The following is an 11,300-nucleotide window of genomic DNA, read 5'->3' on the forward strand; positions in this document are numbered from 1 at the left end:
GTGGAGGCTAATGGGGCTTGGAGATGCCTCATACACAGGGTTGCCATTAACTGAGGTCAACTCCAGGGCAGTTAACAACGACAACAGATTTCCAGAAATTGTTGCTTGCCACGCTGCCAGGAAACAAGCAAGACCTTCTGAAATTTCCTATTTTACCCAGTGCAGTAGCTCTTTCTAGTTTTCATTCTGGGAACTCTATCAGCAAAGGATTCGGGGCTCTTGAACAGTGAGGTTATCAGCATTACTCAATATTTCACCTATTTCTATCAGGAAAAAGGGACAAGAATTTTGCACTGGAAGGCTCAGAAGTATTAATTGGTAGTTGCTGAAATTCAAATCGTGCATAATTAATTTATTAATTTACAGCTGTAAATGCCTATAGAGTGTGTATTTATATGTTTAACGAGCAGGATCTGCAATAAAACTGTACAGGGTTTGAGCTAGATATGCCCCTTCCTGGCATTCTACCCAAGTCCACCATGTCCTTTTCCATTTAGTATGCCATCCCACACAAGTCAGCCAACATCTTAGGCCCACTGATCTAGCCTAGTCCCTATTCATTGCCTTCTTACAGTTTCTAAAAAAGATTTCAGTTTGGTACAGTATTTTTGCAATTGCTGAACTTCTCCCAATCCAGCTGATACTTCCCTTTGGGGCAAGGATGGTGGTTGAGTGACCACCAAGAGTCTCAGTCATCAGTTGACCTGTTCAGGTCTTGGAAGCTGAGGGTTGTGGCTTCCTTGATTGAGTCAGTCTCTCTGGGATGTGGGCTTCCTCTTTTCCTGCTGCTTTTCACTTTACAGATCATCATCATATATTGATTTGTCGATTTAATTAATTTTTGTCCTGCCTATCTCCTAATGTTTCCAGTGACTCGTGTTGTCTCATGAAGTACCTATAGTTCAATAGCCTCAGTTTAATCATCTTGGCTTCTAGGGAGTTTTCAGGCTGGATTTGCACTCAAACTCATTTATTTATCTTTTTGCCAGTCCATGGTGTCTGTAGAACTCTCATCCCCTAACATATTTCAAGTCATCTGATTTTCTTCCATTCAGCTTTCTTCACTGTCCAGTTTTCACAACCATACTAAAAATTAGGAATATCATGGATGATTCTGAATTGGATATTTAATGATGCATCTTTACACTTTAGGATCTTACCAAGTTCCTTCACAGCTTCCCCTCCAAGTCCTAGTCTTCTTCTGATTTCTTGACTACAGTCTCCATTTTGATTTATGAGTGAGCCAACATATAGAAAACTTTTAACCATTTTAATGTCTTCACTATCCACTCTTAGGTTATATGCATCTTCTTTAGTTATTATTTTTGTTTTCTTAATATTCAGCTGTTAATCCTGTAATATTTAACTGAAACCCTGCTATAGAGAACCAGTGTGATATAGGCCCGTTACAGACCGCTCAAAAGGGGAGGTCTCAGGCTGCTGCCGGTTGCAGCGTGGAGGAGCCGCAGCAGCCAAACCGCACGACTCCTCCGCACTGCAAAAAAGGAGCGCGAAAATCGTGCTCCTTCCGGCAACCCAGAAAAGACATCGCAAGTGCCAAAGCACGCACTCGCGAGTCTCTTCTGGGTTGGGACATGCAGATGCAGAGCATCCGCTACGTCAAGATGGCGGCGCCCATCTGTATAGGGCGCCGCTATCTTGACGTATCGGTTACACGCGAGGGGCAAGGCGCATCCGGAAGCGCCGCTCCTCGCGCGTAATCGCAGCACAAGGACGGCGCCTCTTAGGCCCGTCTGTAACGCGCCAGTGTCACACACTTTGATGTGCATCAAAGAAAGGCAAAGGCAAATAAGTCAACTCTTCTGAACAATTCTTGTCAAGAAAACCCTTAGGGTTGTCATAAGTCAGAAAATACTTGAATGCACATAACAGCAACACAACAAACAACCCTGCCAATAGTACATATAAGAAATCACAAAATGATCAAGGTTAATTCTGCAAAAGTAGCAGTTAAAGAGTTGATATTGGGATTATATAAGGATTCAAAAGAACTAATTTAGAAGATTGTTGCCTTTCTGAACACAACACCCAATAGTTTATATATATGACACATAGCTTTTCTTAGCATACTAGCTATTCCTAAATGACCTTAATAGCTTTATCTTCTTTAAAACTGATGAAACTTTGCATCCCTGTGAATTTTCATTGACCATTGGGATTGCATAGCAATCTTATCTTTAGCCTTTTAAAATCTTCAATTTAATTAAAGAATTGATTGGTTTACTTTTTATCTCCCTACCACAAATATCTGCAGCTTGACCAAATCTTATCATAAGACATATTTACTCTTTTAAAATTCCAGGCATATTCATATTAAATAGATCAATGAATAATTTAATTTGTAGAACCCAAAAGCTAAGTGTTATGAATGGAATTAGTTTCTCACATCCTTCTGTATTTTGTATGGCCTTGATTACACTGAATTAACTAAAACAGGCCTTCCCAGGCTGGTTATAATAATATTTACTAAGGCAACCATTCAATACTGCCTACCAAAACAGGACTCAAGATCCTACATCATGATTATGTAGTGTAAATCTATATGCACATAATTACATGGTGGTTGCTGAATATCTACATTATACTACTGATAGCTTAACCTGCCAATGTGGCTGTTTATTTTTCCCCTGTGCAATAGGAAATGCACAATGGCTACTTCTATAATCCAGTGAAGAAAGAATAGTTCAATTGGATTCTATGAATGGTTAAGATCCTACTGGTCAGCCTCAACTAGAATAAACCCACTGAATAAACTGCTGAATTGTGAGTTAACATGTAGGTAAGTTCATCTGATTCAACTACTCTGTTCTTGTTGGAATTAACAATAGGATTAAGGTCCATGTGAAATGCTTACACTTGTAGAATTCCCTTTACACAGCTATGAACTGAGTACCTCCATGGCATAACAGCCAAAAAAATTCTACTAGCTGTGTAGGGGAATTTACATAGTTGTCTGACACAAACAGGATTTTAGTCATTAGCTGAGATCCTGCAGCAAGGAGATGGAATGTAACTTTACACTCATGGAATTATGCCATAGCTGTGAATCTGCTTGGGTTCAACTCCCATTATCCCTTTCCATTGTCTGTGCTGGCTAGAGCTAATGGAAGATGGTCTCCCACAGTGCCTGAGTTTTATAGGTTGCCAACTTCTGACCTATAATGACATATCTAAACATTCGGTCTACACTAATTCTCACCTTTCAGATACTTCTGGGGTCAGAGGGTGGTATGAATGACAATAGAGCTGCATTGGATGATGATGATGATGATGATGATGATGATGATGATGATGATGATTTATTTATATCCCACCTCTCCCTATGGATCACATGGGAAATTGTTTTTTTCCTGTTGCAAATGCTCTCATGAATTGTCAGCTGCTCTCTGTTACCCACCCTCACTCTTTCTCTTTCTTTCTTTTTTCTTTTGCTAGATAAACCACTTTCATCTTTCAAGGGCTTCCTCTTTTAGGAAAAGATATCAGAGTGTCACCAAAATACCGCAGTGAAAGAGAATGAGGGAAAGAAAAGGATTCAATAGACAGATGAGAGAAGAAGGGAAATGTCAAGTGAGCACAAGGTCCTTGTCCCTGGATTGTCTATTTTGTGCTGTACACTAAAAGGTCAATGATTTAATGATTTGTATCTTCTTTGTCTTTTCAAGTACACTAGCCTTTTTCAAGCACAATAGTAGTAAAGAAAAGCTGCTTCCCCTTCAGTAGCTTTTGATTTAGATTTCATCATATCTACACTGCTTTGAGTAAGAACCAATGGCTGGCTAAAAGCTTTGAGAGTGCAAACCTGTTGCCATACTCTGTCCACTGTGGATGAATAGCCTATGTTCTTCTTGTGTGCCCTCAAGTTGTTTCTTACTGATTGCAACCCTAAGGCAAACCTATCATAGGGTTTTCTTGGCAAGTTTCTTCAGAGGGGGTTTGCATTGCCTCTGAGGCTGAGAGAGTGTGAATTACCCAAGATCATTCAGTGGGTTTTATGGTCAAGTGGTGATTTCAAACCTGTTCTCTAGAGTCACAGTCCAACATTCAAGCCATTACACTATACTGGCTCACCTGAGTAATCTTACCCTTCCAGATTTCATTGAACTTCAAATTCCATCATCTCTCACCTTCAGAAATGTTGGCTAGAGATGATGGGAGTTACAGTTCAACAATATCTACAGGCCAACATTTTCCCCATTCTACCATATAGCATGGCTTCTAAGGATCACCACTGCATATGGCTGGGGGAAATACTACATTCTCCAAAGTCTGTAGGATAGGGAGTCAGTAAGGACCATGTATGCCTGCTGTTGATAGCCAGAATCCTCTGTCTCCTTCCCCAGGTCTGCTAGTCATGTTGCAGACTGCCTTAGGAGGGAAATGGAAAATTTGTTTCCAGAGAGTAGTCTACAGAAAGCATGTCTTAAAGGTAGCTCCAGCAATCCTCCTGTCTTTTCCATCCTATAAGGATGGACCATTGGCGAAATTGGCTAAGTATAATGAGAGTGGTAATCCAACACATCTGGAGAGCACCAAGTTGAGGGAAACTGATCTAGATCAAGATAAGCAGCCTACTCCTTATAGCCAGGGCGGGACTGATGTAGACCTCCAGATATTACTCAACTGCAGCTCTGAAAATTTGTCACCATGGGTTATGCTGGCTGCTGGGAGTTGCAGTACAATAATATCTGGAAGACTTACTTTGCTCACTCTTGCTTCATAACAAGAGTGGAGAATGTTTGGCCAAATGCTTTGAACTATGGCCCTCACAACCGTTTCTCATTGACCATGTTGAAAAAGGGGGATAGAAGTTGTAGACCAAACATTTACCACCCCTGCTTCATAGGTATTTGATACAGCTTTCCCCCAAAAAAATTTCAGGAGAAGAGGGTTCTGTGTTATATCAGATAGTCAGAAGAGGAGAGAAAGTCATATCTAATTGGTGGTGACTTAATCAGGAGATACCCTGGCAGGAAGCCAGATTTAAGTACCACTAAAATTATCGATTGGGAAAGGTCAACAAGTTAGTTGCAAAGTCTATAAATAGAAAGAAAATACCACAAATCAGGACTGGTCCACCCAATGTGACTGTGCCAAATATACTAAGCTGAAGAGCTAGAAAAAGATGCCTGGCTGTACATAATCCCCAAAATGGGGGGGATTATATTTTGGATTAAATGCCAATATAATAAGAATTAAGAATTAAAGGCTGCTGCCACACTGATGAAATAAAGCAGGTTAACACCACTTAAACTTCCATGGTTCAGTGCTATGAAATTTGGGGATTTATGGTTTTGTGGACACCGGGACTCCCAAGCTGGGAAGACTAAATATCTCACAAAAACTGCAAATCCCAGAACTTCATAGCACTGAGCCATGGCACTTAAAGTAGTGTCAAACTCCTTTCTTTCTCCACTGTAAATACACCCCTAGATTGTGTGTTCTTGCTAATAACTTTTGCCATCTTAACCACACTCTGCTGCTGCTTGGCCACATGTATCCCGATTTTCATCTGTTGAAGGTTGGTGGGTGTCTTCTTTGGCAATTCCATGCAGCTTCCCACTCTCATTCCTACACAAAAACTGGTTGCAGAACACTTCAGTCATCCTGGGCATTCCATTTCAGACTTCAGAGCAGTAGTCCTTGAACAACAGTAGTATAAGGGAAGACTGGAAAGAGAAATAGCAGTCGTGGAACGTATCCACAGACTCCAGTCCATCAGCAGTGGGTTGAACAGAGACAATGATTACCTGGCACACACACACACACACACACACACACACACACACACACATAGAGTTTGTATACTGTATATTGTGCATATATATGTGTGTGTGGGTATGTTTGTATACACACAAACACACACACACAGCTCATGTAAAAGGTATGCAATTGCCTATGCAAAGTATAATTTCCTACACCGATACCTGCTTGAGATGCATAGGTTTCCTAGTGAGAAGAAAATGATATATCAGTATTTTTAAGATGTTTCATCCTTACATGTGTGATGTTATTATTAAGAAATGCACCTAGAGAAGATGAGAATGATGGAATGATCCCTCACACACAGGGAGGGGTGTTATCAGTATGCTGATGATACCCAAATTTATATTTCTATGTCTCAGACTGTTTCAGTGACCAAGGAGGGCATCTCCCCCCGAATGACTGCCTGAAGTTGGTAATGGATTGGATGAGGTAAAATAGACTTAAGCTGAATCCAAATAAAATGGAGGTACTCATGATAGGTAACCCCAATCAGGGTATGGAGATAAATCCACCAGTTCTAGATGGGGTTACACTTCCCCTGAAGGACAGCGTCCGCAGCTCGGGGGTGCTCCTGGATTCGTCGCTTCAACTGTTTTCTCAGATTGATGTGACAACCAGGAGTGCCTGTTATCAGCTTCAGCTGATACACCAGTTGCGCCCCTACCTGGAGCAGTGGGACGTAGAAACGGTCGTACATGCTCTAGTAACCTCTTGTCTTGATTTCTGCAATGCGCTCTACATGGGGCAACCTTTGTGCCACGTCCGGAAGCTCCAATTGATACAAAACATGGCGGCCAAAGTGCTCGCTGGAAAATCCAAGTTCGACCATATTACACCTATTTTAAAATCATTACATTGGCTGCCTATTAGCATCCGAGCTCAGTACAAGGTGTTGGTTATCACCTATAAAGCCCTACATGGCCTGGGTCCAGTCTACTTGAAGGAACACCTCCTTCCATACAATCCTTCCCGTACTCTCCGATCCTCCGGGAAAAACCTCTTACAATCTAGAAAGACTAGAGTGGCAGTGACCTCCCAGAGGTGCTTCTCTGTCACCGTTCCAAAAAGTTGGAATGACCTGCCATAAGAGATTCGCCAATTATCCTTGCTCGAGGCTTTCAAAAAGGCAACAAAAACCTTCCTCTTCCGGCAGGCCTTCCCCAATTGATAATGTCCAGAACCAATTGAATCCCCCTCCTTTTATTATTTTTCTTATTCGTGGTTTGTTTATTAATTTTGTCATATTGTTATGTGTTTTTAACCATGTTTTATTGTTTAATTTTATACTTGGGAGGGAGGGTTGGGCCGGGGTCTTGTAGGGCTTGTTTTTATTGTTGTATATTGTATAAATTTTGCTGTTACCTGCCTCGATCCTCAAAATGGAAGAGGCAGGATATAAATAAATACTGTATATAAATATATTATTATTATTATTATTATTATTATTATTATTATTATTATTATATTTGCGCTCTTTGCCTTAAAAAATAGCTAAATGGAATATAAGACCTGCTGGACAATTTGTCCCAGTGGGTTTACAGCTCCTAGTAAACTAGAGGGAACTCCAAAAGGAATGACTTTTAGCCTCTAAAATAAAGAGATAGGGATAGGGAACCATACCTATTGCATGTGGGTTAAAACACATTATGAACATAAAATGAGTCCTTATGGTCAGAGAAAGAACTTTCAGTGTAAGCTTTGATTTGCTCCAGGTCTGCCCTTAACCACAGCATCTGGGAATGTCTGGAGTTAAGAAAGGCTGTTCTGCACATGGAAATCGACCTGAAAAGATGGATCATTAAAAACAGCCCCTAGTTTTAGCTCATCAGCATACAGTGACTCTTTTACTTCTTTTGCTGAAACACAAATCCCACATATCGCCAGCCACTGTTGGCACTTTTAGCCCCCAAACCAGAACTTTTCCAAGTTCAGGTATGATGACAGCTACATCTGGAGTATTTTCTATTTTCAGCTCCAAAACCTTGAAGCAAGGGACACGCTGCTACAATCCCTGCTCCATCTTCCACATAGACACACAGAGGGAGAACAAGCTGTTGTGAGACATGGACATCTATACAACATTTACCATCCAGAAATGCTTCAGAGAAAGGGAGATCTTTTTTATATCCAGAATCCTCTGGTGATCTGATGCTTTCATCTCACTCTGTCGCCTTGAACAGAACAGCTTTGTGTCATGGGAACATATCTGGCGAGGAGGATGCCATTCTCCCAAACATGACTAGTGTCAGATTGCTATTTTCAGCTAGCTAGCAAAGTGAATCAAATGTGAGGCACGAGTGGATATTTGCTTACCCGTTTGTGTCCCAGACTTTCATTTCACTAATTTATTGGGAGTTGTGAGTGAACATCATGACTTTAAAAAATGAATGAGAGTGCAGATAGCACCTGGCAAAATCATCAGTGTCCTATTTCCCAATTCTCTCCACTGCTGCGTCTGAAAAGACCTGCCCCAGGTAACTAAAGGCAACAAAGAAAGGCAGGAAGAAAGGCAGGAAGGGAGGAGTGGAATCTGTTAAAATATATTTCTAAATTGTATTGAAAATGTTCAGATGTGTCAATGGTTAACTAAGGTTTAAAATGGTTCCTGTTGAAGGCCAGAAAGCCTAGGCCTGGAAGAGCAAGTCTTCAAGGACATTGCCTGAGACATAATATAAACAAATGTATTATTGTTATGCTTTTGTGTAGTATGGTGACTTCATGGGAAAGAGGTGTGTCCACTTGATGGGAAGGTTGATCTTTTGAGAGAACAAAGACTGATGTCACATTCAAGCTTCTAGCATGGACTCTGAAAGAGTATAGATGTATAGTAGCCTGCCATAAAGTGTAAATAGCAACAAAGTCAATAAACCCTCATTTGAGTGAAAATCTGTGTGGAAGTTACTTTGATCCTGAGTAGCTGAGAAGACTGCATCTGTTCCAGTTGGTACCAGTTCAAATCACCGGCAGCACGAGACATCAACAATCCCAAAGATCTTTTTCTCTAACAGAATCTGCTGCCTTTCATATCAGTTGGACAGTGGATAAACTCTGGGCTTTAATCCAAACTGGTGGCGCAGTGGTTAAATGCCTGTACTGCAGCCATTCACTCAAGACCACAAGGTTGCGAGTTCAAGACCAGCAAAAGGGCCCAAGCTCGACTCAGGCTTGCATCCTTCCGAGGTCGCTAAAATGAGTACCCAGACTGTTGGGGACAAATTAGCTTACTTGCTAATTAGCTTACTTGCTGTTCACCGCTATGATCTTTGGAATAGCGGTATATAAATAAAACAAATTATTATTATTATTATTAAAGAAGCTGGGTACGAGGTAAACCTATCTTGAGAATAGGTTTCAGGACCTTGGATAGGTCACTACTTTGCTCATTGACATGGAGACAGTGACATGCAAAATACCAGCTGTCACTGGCTAGATGGATGGATGGAAGGAAGGAAGGAAGGAAGGAAGGAAGGAAGGAAACAAACAAACAAATAAACAAACAAGCTGGCTTAAGCTGCATCTGCACTGCAGAAGTAATGCAATTAATACTTTAACTGCCATGTCTCAATGCTATGGAATTGTGTGATTTGTAGTTTTCTGAAATACTTTGCCTTCATTGTCAGAGAGCTTTAGTGCCACAGCAAACTACAAATCCCAGGATTCCCTAGGATACAGCCATGACAATTTAAGCAGTGTCAAACTATGTTAATTCGGCAGTCTGGCAGCAACCTTAGTGACTGAAAAGAAGTGTCTTTCAGTGTTATATCATCGGTCTAACATCTGTAATCTGTGTCTCATACAGGCATAAATTGTCCCTAGGCTACCATTTCTCCCACCAAAATACTTACTTTTCAAAAGGAATTCCCAGAACCTGGAAATGTTATATTTTTAATTACATCTCCCAGAATTGCCCAGCCAGCATGGCCACTTTGGGGAGCTGCAGTCCAAAAAAGGTTTCACCCTCTGGTATGACAATGTTCTGGTATGACAAAATGTCAGTACAGTAGTGTTTTCTATTTTTCTATTTTTAGCTGGAAAATATTGGAATGCACATTGTACTACTATCATCTCTGCACCATTCTTTCTTTCTTTCTCCAGAGACAGAACAAGTTGCTGTGTTACAAGTAAGACAACATAATACTGACAGTCCAGAAACGGCTCAGATGAAGGAGAGACTTTTTATAGCCAGCATCTCCTGGTGACCTGAGGCTTTCATCTAATTTTGTCTCCGCAAACAGAACAGCTTTGTTTAATGTGGAAATATTTGGCTATGTTTGAGGGTGCCATTCCGCCTAACAAAATTTGTGTCAGATTGCTCCAAAATCTGTCTCCCTGGAGATGAAAGCCTCCTGTCTCTGTGGGGAAAAGAAGAATTAAAATCCTTCCAGATCATCATATGATATTTAAAGAGAGAGAGAGAGCACCAAACAGGGTACAATTAATTCCTCATTTAACACTTCTTAGATATCAGGGATAGCTTATCAAGGACCAAAGAGGCTTCATGCAAATAAATTGATGCCACATGGCACGAGACTGTGGGGCTGGTATGGTGTAGTGGTTAGAGTTCTGGATTGAGGTTTCAGAGATCAGGTTTTCAGTTTTCACAGAGCTATGAAACCTTCCTATGCACCCTTGAGCCAGTAGCTCTCTTTCAGCCTGACCTACTGTCTTCACAAGGGTTGTTATGAAGATAACATGGGCTGTCAGTCTTTAAACAGAGGCTGGATGGCCATCTTTCGGATATGCTTTGATTGAGAGTTCCTGCATGGCAGGGGGTTGGGCTGGATGGCCCTTGTGGTCTCTTCCAACTCTATGATTCTATGGCCCATTACAGATTCTATGGCCTTACGCACACACCTAACCCTAGTACGTCCCCAGGACGTACAAAATGGCGGTGCTCTATACGCATAGGGGCCACCATGATGATGTCACAAATGCGCCACCTCCAAACGAGGCGGCACGGATGTGATGTCTTTGCGCTGCGCGAGGGCACATAGAACACCCTTTCTGCGGCGCTAGAAGGAGCTCTGAAATGGAGCTCCTTCCTCGATTTGCATTGGTGGAGCAGCCTTTAGACAGCTGCGCCAGAGACGCAAAGGAGAAAGGGGCCGAGCAGCCCCTTTCTCCTCCTCCCCACCACCGTCGGGTGTCCTTGGGGCATGAAGCCCCAAGGCCACCCCTTCCCAGGCCGTGGGGAAGTGGCTTTTTGTTGCTTTCCTGCAGCCTGGAAAGCAGCGGATTGGGGCCTCGGAGGCTGCCGCTCTGGCAGCTGAGGCCCCGATCCAGCGGGGAAAGGAGCACCTACAGGCCGCCCCAAAGGGGAGGTCTGTAATGCGCCTATGATTCTATGAAAGAGAGCCATGCACCCTGGCCTAAACACATAGGATGGAAGATTGAATATCAATATAACAAATTAATTCCACCATAGAGATGGAGCCAATATGGTATAATAATAATAATAATAATAATAATAATAATAATAATAATAATAATAATAATAATAATAATAATAATAA

This window comes from Sceloporus undulatus, chromosome 3 (genome assembly GCF_019175285.1).
Source record: "Sceloporus undulatus isolate JIND9_A2432 ecotype Alabama chromosome 3, SceUnd_v1.1, whole genome shotgun sequence".
NCBI classification, from domain to species: Eukaryota; Metazoa; Chordata; class Lepidosauria; order Squamata; family Phrynosomatidae; genus Sceloporus; species Sceloporus undulatus.